Source organism: Prionailurus bengalensis, chromosome B3, assembly GCF_016509475.1.
Source record: "Prionailurus bengalensis isolate Pbe53 chromosome B3, Fcat_Pben_1.1_paternal_pri, whole genome shotgun sequence".
NCBI classification, from domain to species: Eukaryota; Metazoa; Chordata; class Mammalia; order Carnivora; family Felidae; genus Prionailurus; species Prionailurus bengalensis.
This window is the reverse complement of record NC_057355.1, coordinates 28,850,851-28,864,551: the sequence shown is the minus strand read 5'-3', so window position 1 is coordinate 28,864,551 and position 13,701 is coordinate 28,850,851. Positions and strand designations below refer to the sequence as shown.

At 38.8% G+C, this 13,701-nt stretch overlaps 1 pseudogene; it reads left to right on the top strand.

The window, feature by feature from the left end:
• Positions 1–3,911: 3,911 nt before the first annotated feature.
• LOC122468001 overlaps positions 3,912–13,701 on the top strand; it is a 96,759-nt pseudogene continuing 86,969 nt past the window's right edge.

Genomic DNA, 13,701 nt, shown 5'->3' with positions numbered 1-13,701 from the left:
GTTTGGGTTCTCCCAGAAGTAAATTCTGGGGCAAAGATTCCAGTGCAAGCATGGGGTGCCTGGGTGGCTCAGTCAGTTAAGCGTCAAACTCTTGATTTCTGCTGAGGTCATGATCCCAGGGTTGTGGGATCGTGTCCCGTGTTGAGCTGCACGTCAAGACCCAAGTCGAGCCCTGAGTGGCTCTGCACTGAGCGTGAAGCCCGCTAAATATTCTCTTTATCTCTCTCTCCCTCTCCCCTACTTGCAATCTCTCTCTCTCTCTAAAATAATTTTTAAAAGGATAGAAATAAATTTTCTAGTTTAAACATTGTATTTTGGTGTCTCTTTGTTATATCGGCTTATCCTGTACACTCCCTCCTTCTTAGGACGTTTTATATTTCCTTTTTAGCCTTATTTTATCACTTCTATTGGAGTATGTCATTTAGTATGATTCCTTATGTCTTTTCTGGAAAGAGTTAAGTAATTAAAAAAATAATAATAAAAAGCAACCAAACCCTGTTTTTGACATTTGCCATATTCATTGCTGCAATCATGCTTTAAATCATCTCTCTGTATTTGGGAAGGTTATGTCAAATGTAAATACAGTTAGATATTAGTTAAACAGATTTTATTCAGTAACAACTGACAATAGGGGGAAATTCTGAGCTCCCTTCCTATTTGTGCAGAGGTAACAGGGCATTTTAAAGGGAGAATGGAGTAGAGAGAGGAAGAGAGCAAGGGACTCGTGAAAAATTACGAAGGGTTGTTTAGCATAAATGCAATTAGACCAGCTGTGTTAGGTGGCCATTATGGAAGTTAGGATTCTGCCCTTCCACACAGACTGGGAGACAGAAGCCTTATCCCTCCTGATGACGTTTTACAGGAATGGCTTTCAGGTCCTTGAGAAAGACACTCCTGAATTGTAGGAGATACATATGCATCTTGAAGGGACAGAGGAAAAAGTCTTTTAAATAAATAAATTTTGTAGGAAAGGAGATCAGAAACCTTCAAGTGTTGACTAGTATAGACAGTAAATTTCTTTGACAGCCCTGAGATTTTCCAGACAGGAACTCAAAAGGGGCATAACCATAAGTCTTGTGAAATTTTGGTCAGGTCTCTTAGTGCAAGGGTTTGAATGGAATGTCCGTGCTGAGTGTTTCTATAGTTCTCAGTTCTCATATTATGAATCCCACCTCTTCAATACAAGAGTCAGAACTCATATCTCTTGGAGCAAGGGTGCAGACATTTGATCACATTTCTACTACACTCTTGGATGGATAAATGAGCAACATGAGGAGGAGGCTCGCCTTAGGGAAAATGATATCAGATAAGCACAGTGAGGAATATATTATTTGGGGGCAGCAAGCCTGATATCTTTGAGGGTATGTGGCAAGACTGGGTCTGAGAGTATATAGATACTGCAAATGGAATTGTTTGCTGCCCCTAGGACCAACTGCCACCACCAGGATGAAGGACTGCCACTGGGATGATGCTGACAGGAACAGAAAGGAAAAACAAGAAAAGAACAAATCTCTTTTCCTCTCTTCAGCCTTTTGGTCTGCTTCAAGCAAACCCTACTGCCCTTAGGCAAAGAGAAATATAGTCTGTAGCACAACCCAAGCAGAGTATAGAAGGGTAGGCTCGAAACTGAGACAACAGACTGATAACCAGCACAGATCTTAAAAATAAAGTTATATGTTCTTAGATGTATATTTCTTGCAATGGAACAAACTCTTTTGTTCTTTCATTTGTCTCTTTTCTTTTTGGCCTATTCTTTCTTCCTCAATGATCTCTTCCATGACTTCAGTTATGATCTCTATGACCTTACCCCTAAATTTCTATTTCTAAGGCAGATTTTTCTGCGTGGTAGTTTTGTATGTTCAACTGACTTCTCTGTATCTTCTCCCCTTTGTCTCAGGCTCCTAAAATGTAGAATGTCCAAACTCTTGATCCATCCCTGGAGTCCACTCCTCCTGTAGTATTCCCTAGTTCCATGGAGGCACCATCTCCCCAGCTCATGCTGACACATGAGAGTTATTCTTGATATTTCCCCTTTTCCTTATTTTCCACATTCATTTAGTGCCAAATGCTTTGGCCCTACCTTCTCAGTATCTTTTGATGTCTTCTTTACTTTTCTCTACATCCACTATGCTTGCCCTGGTCCAAGCCACCATCTTCTCTCCCCTGAGCTGTTGTAATAGTCTTCTAACTAGTTTCCTGGATCTACTTTTGATCCTTACCAGTGCAGTCTTAGTGATCTCTTACAAAAGATCATAAACTCTTCTATGTTTAAAACCCTTTCCTGGTTTCCCATTATCCTCAGATTAAAGTCTAGAATTCTCACCATGGCTTACAAGGCCTTGAAGGGTCAGACTCTGCCTACCTTCCCAAACCATTTTACTCCCCTCTCTCTATTTATATACTAGGCAATGGGTCCACTTTCAGTTATTTCAAAGCTCCATCTCTGTACTGCCTTAGGACTTTTGTACTTTCTGCCTAGATTTCTCTTCCCATATCCTGGGCCCTTCACCTCACTATCTTCTACTCATTCTTCAAGTGTCAGCTTAAATACTTCTCAAGAAAGAGAAGCCAAGAGCTAACCACTATCTCTGCCACCTACACTAAGGCCTGCACTTATAAGCTTCAATGGCACCCTCTAATTCTTCTTAGCATTCATTACCTTATAATAATGATTTATATATAATAGATATTATAAAGTATATAATATATAAAGATTATAAGAATTATATAATGATTAATATATTAATGTAAATGATTTTTAAATATGTCTTCTCATTACACTTAAGCTCCACGAGAAGAATACCTGTCTTGTTCACTGCATATAGCCACATATCACTGTGCTGGGCGCAGTAGTATCGGTTGATGATGAAATGGATGAGCAAATGATAAGAATGCTACTTTAGGGGCTCCTGGGTGGCACAGTTGGTTAAGCGTCTGACTTCAGCCAGGTCACGATCTCACGGTCCATGAGTTCGAGCCCCGCGTCAGGCTCTGGGCTGATGGCTCGGAGCCTGGAGCCTGTTTCCGATTCTGTGTCTCCCTCTCTCTCTGCCCCTCCCCCGTTCATGCTCTGTCTCTCTCTGTCCCAAAAATAAATAAACATTGAAAAAAAATTAAAAAAAAAGAATGCTACTTTGAGAAGCAGCATAGCATAACAGAAATCACACTGGACTAACAGCCATAAAACCTGGGTTTTGAATCTGGTTTCATTATTTCCTGGGTAATCTTTAGCAATAATAAATTTCATTGAGCTTCAGGGTCTTAAACTTTAAAACAAAGAGATAATGTTCTCTGAGATTTCTTTAGTTTCTAAATACTGTGAGTCTTACTTTCTAGTGATGACCTTGGTAGCCACGTAAAAGAATGTCTTTTTTGTTGACTCCAACTCTGTAAGGATAGAGAAATACCTTTTTTCCCAGTCTTACCCATCACTTTTCCTAGGACCTCCAAATTTCACCACTTTTGGTTTGATTACAGGGTAAATATCCCTATCATCACCACCAACCAGCAGCAGACTGCTGTTTGCGAGATTAAAAAATAAGAGGAGTGGGGCACGTGAATGGCTCAGTTGGTTAAACGTCCGACTTTGGCTCAGGTCATGATCTTGCGGTTCGTGGGTGCGAGCCCTGCATCAGGCTCTGTGCTGACAGCTCAGAGCCTGGAGCCTGTTTCAGATTCTGTCTCCCTCTCTCTGCCCCTCCCCTGCTCACACTCTGTCTCTCAAAAATGAATAAACATTAAAAAAATAAACATTTAAAAAATAAGAGGAGAGGTTAAGATGTGTCAAGCAAGCTCCTAGCCAAGACAGGATACTGGTTCCCCTGAAATAACTTTCCTTCTCCCGCTTGAGAATTATGGAGTCAGTTTAATGCAAATCCTGAACTCTTCCCATACACCTGGCTCCCACCAACATGTCCATGGGGGAAAGTCTGGGCAAGTGGGAGCAAGGAATGGTGCTGAAGGAAGAAGTGAGTTCAAACTTTCAACTCATTTTCAAGGGGCTCTGGGATAGGTTTGGGCTCAGTTGCATGTGGGTATGTCAGACATTCTGGGAATTCATATCAAACAAAATCACTTCTCTGCAACAGGAAGGGCTGAATCACAAGACACTGAGTTGTCCAGTTTTTCTATCCTGCTCCTTGAGCCATTCCTTCCCTGCTTCCCAATCCACCCCAGAGATCAGTGCACCCTCTCTGTGAGTGGTACCCAGCTCTAGCCATAAAGAGATAATTCTTAATACCACCCCTACCCCAATCCCTGGAGTTAGTTTTAATCACAAAATATGCAGTTTGATGTAAAGGCTTCTCAGGGCAGCACAGTTATATCTAGAAGCATTTGACCTGAGAGATACTGAGAGTATATAGACACTGCAAATGGAATTGTTTGCTGCCCCTGGGACCAACTGCCACCACCAAGATGAAGGACTGTTCCACTGATTATAATACTACCTATTTGAATTATGCCAGCAAGTGTTCTCCTCCCACATTGAGGAAGCTAAGGAGGAAATTTGTGAAAAGGATCACTCTGCCAACAAAAACATCATATTTCCACAAAATCTGAGCTGTAACAAGCTTCCTTAGAGAATCAGGCTTAATTGGTCACATTTCTAAGATGGAGTGATCTGCCAGCTTATTGGAGGGTAGGCCAGCTGCATTAAGATTTTGTTTTGATCCTAGAACACTGGCAGCAACATCTCTGACATAGGCCACAGCAAATTTTTTGTAAAGCTGTCTCCTGAGGTAAGGGAAATAAAAGCAAAAGTGAACCATTGGAACCTCAAGATAAAAAGCTTCTGCACAGCAAAGGAAACAATCAACAAAACTAAAAGGCAACTGATAGAATTAATATCCAAAATCTATAAGGGACTTATCAAACTCAACACCCAAAGAACAAATAATTCAGTGAAGAAACGGGCAAAAGCCATGAATAGACACTTTTCCAAAGAAGACATCCAGATGGCCAAACGACACATGAAAATATGCTCAACATCACTCATCATCAGGGAAATACAAATCAAAACCACAATAAGATACCATCTCACACCTGTCATAATGGTTAAAACTAACAACCCAGGAAACAACAGATGTTGGCAAGGATGCAGAGAAAGAGGAACACTGGCACTGTTGGTGGGAATGCAAACTGGTGCAACCACTCTGGAAAATAGTATGGAGGTCTTCAAAAAATTAAAAACAGAACTACCTCACGACCCATCAATTGCACTACTAAGGATTTATCCAAAAGATACAAAAATGCTGATTCAAAGGGGCACATGCACCCCAATGTTTATAGCAGTGCTATCAACAATAGCCAAGGTATGGAAAGAGCCCAGATATCCATCAACTGATGAATTGTTAAAGAAGATTTTATATATATATATAAATTGAATGAAAAAGAAAAAGAATGAAACCTTGCTATTTGCAACAACATGGATGCAACTAGAGTGTATTATGCTAAGTGAAATGTCAGTCAGAGAAAGACAAATACTGTATAATTTCACTCATATGTGGAATTTAAGAAATACAGCAGATCAATACAAGGGAAGGGAAGAAAAGATAAAAACAAAAAGAGGGACAAACCATAAGAGAGTATTAACCATAGGGAACAAACTGAAGGTTGCTGGAGGGAAGTGGGTGGGGGGGTGGGCTAAATGAGTGGTGGGTATTAAAGAGGGCACTTGTGATGAGCACTGGGTTTTGTATGTAAGTGATGAATCATTATATTCTACTCCTGAAACCAATATTGTACTACATGTTAAATAACTAGAATTTAAATAAAAACTTGAAACAAAAGAGAAAAGAAAAGTTCAGGGAAAGCAGGAAAGAGCAAAGTCTGGATTAAGAAAGGAGTAGAGATAATCATAGCTATAGCTAAGTCACAGAGAAGGCTTACTAGGTGCCACACATTGTTCTAAGTTCTTAATATGTGTTAATTCATTTAGTACCCCCAGGAACTGTACCAAAGAGAAGCTGCTATTATTCTTACTTTATAGATGAAGAAACTGAGGTACAGAAAGTTTGGAGAATAGCTGGAGTTCCCACTCCAAGTAAAAAGGGCTAGCATTTGAACTCAGGCAGTCTGGCTCCAGCATCTGTGTTCTTAACTACTATTCTGGAGCAGGGAGCAGGCCAGAGTAGGACAACTGGGGATGGGGGTTAGAGGGAACTAATGCTAACATCTGCTTTCCCTCTGTTTCCTCTATAAAGACCCCCAAAACATGAAAACCATGGTTACTTCTCTCCTCTAGATCAGTTATTTCTCAATACCTTATTCTTGCTCACACCCCTAACATGCCTGAACTTATCACCTGTGTTGGATAAGGTTTTCTCAATGTCATTTTGTATCTTGGCTTATGATAAAATGGCAAGAAGGCAAAACCTGAAAGACTTAGACTCAAGTCCAAGTCTGAAGCAATTTTCATCATGAAGCAACTTTCCTTTTCCAGTGGCACCCCTTTTGTCTTTCTGTACAACGTGGTATAAATTTGCTGTTTTTGATGCATTTACTCCCATTCTGGACATTTTGGTGATTGATAACTACATTCTTCACTTGATCTTAGCCAAAAGGCCGAGAAGCGATATAACTACATTCTTATTATAGGTCTCTGACTATAGACATTTGCTTTTCCAACTGGTCTGTGTTGTTTATGAAGTGCTGCATCCTTTTTGTCCACAGTAGTTACTGGGTTCCTGTTGGTGGCACAAATAAACAACTTGGTGTGTGTGTGAGAGTGTCCCAACGTAAGAGGGCACTGCTGAGTTTAGGCTGATTAGTTCATGATTTGTCAACAAAATATGTTTACAAGAAAATAATTTACTGTTATATCTGTTGCAGTGATGTCATGTTGCTCATGTTCTATGTTTTTCAGAGGTCATTAGTTTTTTTTAAATAATTTATTAATTTTTAAATTTACATCCAAGTTAGCATATAGTGCAACAATGATTTCAGGAGCAGATTCCTTAATGCCTCTTACCCACTTAGCCCATCCCCCCCTCCCACAACCCTTCCAGCAACCATCTGTTCTCTACATTTGAGTCTCTTATGTTTTGTCCCCCTCCCTGTTTTTATATTATTTTTTCCCTTCCTTTAGGTTCATCTGTTTTGTATCTTAAAGTCCCCATGAGTGAAGTCATATGATATTTGTCTTTCTCTGACTAATTTCGCTTAGCATAATACCCTCTAGTTCCATCCATGTAGTTGCAAATGGCAAGATTTCATTCTTTTTGATTGCTGAGTAATACTCCACTGTATACATATATCACATCTTCCTTACCCATTCATCCATCGATGGACATTTGGGCTCTATCCATACTTTGGCTATTGATAGTGCTGCTATAAACATTGGGGTGCATGTACCCCTTTGAAAAGCATACCTATATCCCTTGGATAAACACCTTAGTGCAATTGCTGGGATGTAGGGTAGTTCTGTTTTTAATTTTTTTGAGGAACTTCCATACTGTTTTCCAGAGTGGCTGCACCAGTGTGCATTCCCACCAGCAGTGCAAAAGAGATCTTCTTTCTCTGCATCCTTGCCAACATCTGTTGTTTCCTGAGTTATTAGTTTTAGCCATTCTGACAGGTGTAACGTGGTATCTCATTGTGGTTTTGATTTGTATTTCCCCGATGATGAGTGATGTTGAGCATTTTTCATGTGTCGGTTGGCCATCTGGATGTCTTCTTTCAAGAAATGTCTGTCTATTGATGTCTTTTGCCCATTTGTTCACTGAACTGTTTTTTGGGTGTTGAGTTTAAGTCCTTCATAGATTTTGCATACTAACCCTTTATCTGATATGTCATTTTCAAATATCTTCTCCCATTCCATTGGTTGCCTTTTGGTTCTGTTATTTCCTTCACTGTGCAGAAGCTTTTTATTTTGATGCGGTCCCAGTAGTTCATTTTTGCTTTTGTTTCTCTTGCCTCCAGAGACGTGTTGAGTAAGAAGTTGCTGCAGCCCAGGTCAAAGAGGTTTTTCTTGCTTTCTCCTCAAGGGTTTTGATGGCTTCCTCTCTTATGTTTAGGTCTTCCATCCATTTTGAGTTTATTTTTGTGTATGGGGTAAGAAGGTGGTCCATGTTCATTTTTCTGCAAATCACTGTTCAGTTTTCCTAATACCATTTGCTGAAGAGATTGTATTTATTCCACTGGATATTCTTTCCTGTTTTTTTCAAAGATTAGTTGACCATATGTTTGTGGGTCCATTTCCGGGTTCTCTATTCTGTTCCATTGATCTGAGTGCCTGTTTTTGTGTCAGTACCAAACTGTCTTGATGATTACAGCTTTGTAATACAGCTTGAAGTCTGGGATTGTGATGCCTCCAGCTTTGGTTTTCTTTTTCAAGATTGCTTTGGCTATTTGGGGTCTTTTCTGGTTCCACAAAAATTTTAGGATTGTTCTAGCTCTGTGAAGAATACTGGTGTTATTTTGATAGGTATTGCATTGAATATGTAGATTGTTTTGGTAGTATTGACATTTTAACAATATTTTTTCTTATCTAGGAGCATGGAATATTTTTCCATTTTTTGTGCGTGTGTGTGCCTTCAATTTCTTTCATAAGTTGTCTATAGTTTTCAATTTTATAGATTTTTCACCACTTTGGTTAGATTTATTCTTAGGTATTTTATGTTTTTTGGTGCAATTGTAAATGGGATCGATTCCTTGATTTCTCTTTCCATTGCTTCATTATTGTGCAACAGATTTCTGTGCACTAATTTTATATCCTGTGACTTTGCCCAATTCATGGATCAGTTCTAGCAGTTTTTTGGTGGAAGCTTTGGGTTTTCCATATAGAGTATTATGTCATCTGTAAAGAGTGAAAGTTTTTGACCTCCTCCTGGCTGATTTGGATGGTTTTTATTTCTTTGTATTGTCTGATTGCTGAGGCTAAGACTTCCAAATTATGTTGAATAATAGTGATGAGAGTGGACATCCCTGACCATGTCTTTGTTCCTGACCTTAGGGGGAAATCTCTCTACAATGACTCATTCCTAGAACTAGATTGTTCCAAATGAAAAGAACAAGACAAAATCTCAGGAAAAAAGAACTAAACAAAACAGAGATTAAGAATTAACCTGAGGGGCGCCTGGGTGGTGCAGTCGGTTAAGCGTCCGACTTCAGCCAGGTCATGATCTTGCGGTCCGTGAGTTCGAGCCCCGCGTCGGGCTCTGGGCTGATGGCTCGGAGCCTGGAGCCTGTTTCCGATTCTGTGTCTCCCTCTCTCTCTGCCTCTCTCCCGTTCATGCTCTGTCTCTGTCCCAAAAATAAATAAAAAACGTTGAAAAAAAATTAAAAAAAAAAGAACCTGAAAGAGTTCAAAGTAATGATTATAAAGATATTTACCAGACTTGAAGGAATAGTGGGGTGAACTCAGTGAGAACTTAAAAGATGAAAAATATAAAGAACCAACCCAAGCTGAAGAACACAACTTACATGAAAAAATACACTACAGGGAATCAACAATGGAATAGAGGCAGAATAATGGATCAGCAATCTGGAAGACAGGGTAGTGGACAGCACCCAAGATGAACAGCAGTCAACCAATCAATGAGTATAGGTTAAGGGACCTCTGGGAGAACATGAAGCATATTAACATACACATTAGAGGTCCCAGAAGGAAAAGAGAGAAAGGGGCAGAAAACTTATTTACAGATATAATAGCTGACAACTTCCTTAGCCTGGGGAGAAAACAGACTTCCAAGTCCAGAGAAGAGAGAGCACCAAAGATAAACCCAACAAGGTCCACAAAAAGACATAATTAAAATGGCAAAAAGATTAAACATAAAGAGAACATCTCAAAAGTAACAAAAATATTTAGTCACAGACGAGAAAACACTCTATTTTCAATAGAAGCTTTGCAGGTCTTAAAGGAATGTCATGATATATTCAAAGTGCTAAAAGAAAAAAAAATTCTCTATATGGCAAGATTATCATTCAGAATTGAAGAAGAAATATTTTCCCAAGTAAACAAAAGTTAAAGGAGTTCTTCACCACTAAATCAGCTTTATAATAAAGGTTAAATGGACATCATTAAGCATAAAAGAAAAGGCCATAAGTAGAAATAAAAAAAATATTAAAGAAAAATCTCACTGGTAAAAGTGGATAAACCACTTATAAATCTAGTATTGTTAAAAAACAAAAGTAGTAAAATCAACTATATCTATGATAACTAATTAAAAGATATACAAAATTAAAAGATGTAAAATATGACATAAAGTACATAAAATATAAGGGTGTGAGTAAACTGTAGTGTTTTTAGAATGTGTTCTGACTTGTGTCCATAAACTTAAAGTATACTATTATATACCTAAAATGTTGTATATAAACCTCGTCATAACCACAAAAACCTAAAATGGATACACCAAAAATAAAGAGAAATATATCCAAATGTAACACTAAAGAAGAAGTTCAAATCACAAGGAAGGAGAGCAAGAGAACTACAGAAACAATAAGAAAACAACAAAATGGAAATTAGTACATACCTGTCAATATTATTTTAAATGTAAACAGAGTAAATATTCCAATCAAAAGATATATGGTGGCAGAATGGATAAAAAAGACTAGACCCATCTACATGCTGCCCTCAAGAGACTGACTTGAGACCCAAGACACACATAGACTGAAAGAGAAGGGATAGAAAAAGATATTCCACGCAATTGGAGATGAAAAGAAAGCTGGGGTAGCAGTAGTTACATCAGACAAAATAGACTTTTTAAAAATTTTTTAACACTCATATTTGAGCAACAGAGACAGAGCGTGAGTGGGGGGGGGCAGAGAGAGGGAGATGCATAGTCGGAAGTGGGTTCCATGCTCTGAGCTGTCACACAGAGCCTGACGCAGGGCTCAAACCATGAGATCATGACCTGAGCCGAAGTTGGATGCTCCGCCAACTGAGCCACCAAGGCACCCCCAGACAAAATAGACTTTAAAACAAACATTGTAACAAGAGAAAAAGAAGGGCATTACATAAAGATAAAGGGATAATTCTAACAGGAAACAATTGTAAATATTTGTGCACCCAACATAGAATCACCTAATTATAAAAATATTAAAAAATATAAAGGGAAAATTTGACAGTAATATAATAGTAGTTGGGATTTTAACGTCCCATTTATACTAATGGATAGATCATCCACACAGAAAACCAATAATTAAACAGTGGCCTTAGTGACAAATTAGACAAGATGGACTTAATATATACAAAACATTCCAACCAAGCCAGTGCAATACATATTCTTTTCAAGTACATTGAACATTCTTCAGGATAATCACATATTAGGCAATAAAACAAGCCTCAATCAATTTAAGAAGACTGAAATCATGCCAAGCTTTTCCAACCTCAACAGTATGAAACTAAAAATCAATTAAAAGAAAAAAACTTGTAAAACAAACTCATGGAGGCTACTCACCATGCCACTAAACAACCAATGGGTCAAGGAAGAAATCAAAGAGGAAATCAAAAAATACTTTGAGACAGATGAAGAAAACAATGTTGCAAAATTTTTGGGAGGCAGCACAAGCAGTTCTAAGAGGGAAGTTTATAATGATATGGTCTTACCTCAACAAATAAAAATTTGGGGAAGGGTTATTGTACATTTGAAAAAGTTACAGTGTACTTACATGAATGAATATTTTCTCCAATTACAGCATTTACCATACCCTATAATAGTGCAAGTATCACCAACAATTTTTGTAGGAATTCTTGAAAATGTGAGTACACTGTAATTTCACTCAAAGAATGTATTCCCAATGTGTTTCACAGAATACCTTTGTAAGGTTTCATGTGTCAAATATGTTTCTAAGAATTATAAAATTTCATTGCATCTAAAAAAAGTCATTTTTTTGATAGTATTTTGTCTTAGTCCATTTGAGATGCATAAGAGAATACCACAGATTGAACTATTTATAACAACCCTGATTTTTCCTCATAGTTCTGGGAACAATGAGAACATAAGGAACATAGATCTTGGGAAGTTCAAGATCAAAATGCTGAAAATATTGGTGTGTAATGAAGGTCTGTTTTTGTCTTACAAATTGCCATCCTGCTATTTACATGGTGGAAGGAGAAAAACAATCTGAAGTTCTTTTTATGTGGGCATTATTCCCATTCCTTTGGGCTCTGCTCTCATGATCTAATTAGCTCCCAAAAGGCAAAAGATTGATTTTATGGTGCCATTATATTTTGAGTTTGGAATTCAACATATGGATTTGAGGGGGGGGGACACAAGTTCATTCTAGAACAGTATTCCCCTGAACTCTCCAATTTGTATCTTTCTCACATGCATACACATTTGTCCATCCCAACATCTCCCAAAGTCTTAATTCCAGTATCAACTCTAAAGTCTAGTACCACAGTCTTATCTAAATATCATCTAAATCAAATGTTGGATCAACACACTCTTGGGAAGATTCATCTGAGACAAAGTTTTCCCCAACTATGCATCTATGAAGCCAAACAAGTTGTGTGCTTCAAAGTTATCCTACTGTGGTAACAAGATAGACATTCCCATTCCAAAAATGAGAAATAGGAAAAAAGAATGGGGCAAAGGGTACAAAGTAAGTCCAAAATCTGACAGGACAAACAACGTTAAAGGTAATTCTTGGAGATTAATCCTTTGTTTCTATACTGCACCCTCTCAGCAGCCCATGAGGGTGGCAAATTCATCACCACAGCTCAGCATGACTGCACCCACCCCCCAAATGCTTGCTGGCTGTCCTGGGGTCCCACCTACACAATAGTACTTCCAAGCTGGGGTCTTCCACTCTTAGTGCCAGACATGCCTGTCCATTGAATCTTACATGGAATCATCTCTGTTCCTTGGGTCTATACACTGCATATTTGCAGAGTTCACATCCCTTGGATGCCACGAAAATTTGCTGCCTGCACCTTCCAGAAGGGACCCCATATCCCATGCTGCAAGGGGAGTTTAGAAGTATGACACCAGAGAAAGGGGAGCAGAGTCCATGATGGAAGGTGCCACAATGGCAATATGACACAAAGTCCTACCAGCACTGGTGGCACCTCCTTTCAAATCTGGGTGGAGGTAGCAAAACCCTTCAACCTCTGTGCCTGTAATGTCATATTTCTGATTATCTCTAAATTATCTTCATGTCAATCTTCCATTGTTTTGAAGAATAGCTCCTGGCTTTTGTTGACTAATCCATAACTAATCTAAGGGTCATTTGGCCACAATGACAGAATTATCAGTTTTTGGTATATGGATAGGCTGAGATATTACAAATCTTTAAGTTCTGCTCAATTTTTTGCTCAAAAATTCGATCTTTTTTTTCCAGTAAGCCCCATGTTCAGCGCAGAGCCCAACGTTGGACTTGAACTCACAACTTTGAGATCAAGACCTAAGCTGAGATCAAGAGTTACTCTGAGCCACCCACACACCCTCAACAATTCCATCTTTATTTTCTCTGTTGTTGAACTTTAAGAAATCAGGAGCCCAGCCTAACATGCAGAATTTTGTTTAAAAATACCCTCAATTAACATTAGAAAAATTTTAAAAAAGGGGGTTGGACACCTGGGTGGCTCAGTTAGGTGAACATCCAACTTTGGCTCAGGTCATTGTCTCTCACTTCTTGGGTTCGAGCCCTGCATCAGAGTTTGTGCTGACAGCTTGAGAGCCTGGAACCTGCTTTGGATTCTGTGTCTCCGTCTCTCTCTGCCCCTTCCCCGCTCATGCTCTTTCAAAAATAAATATT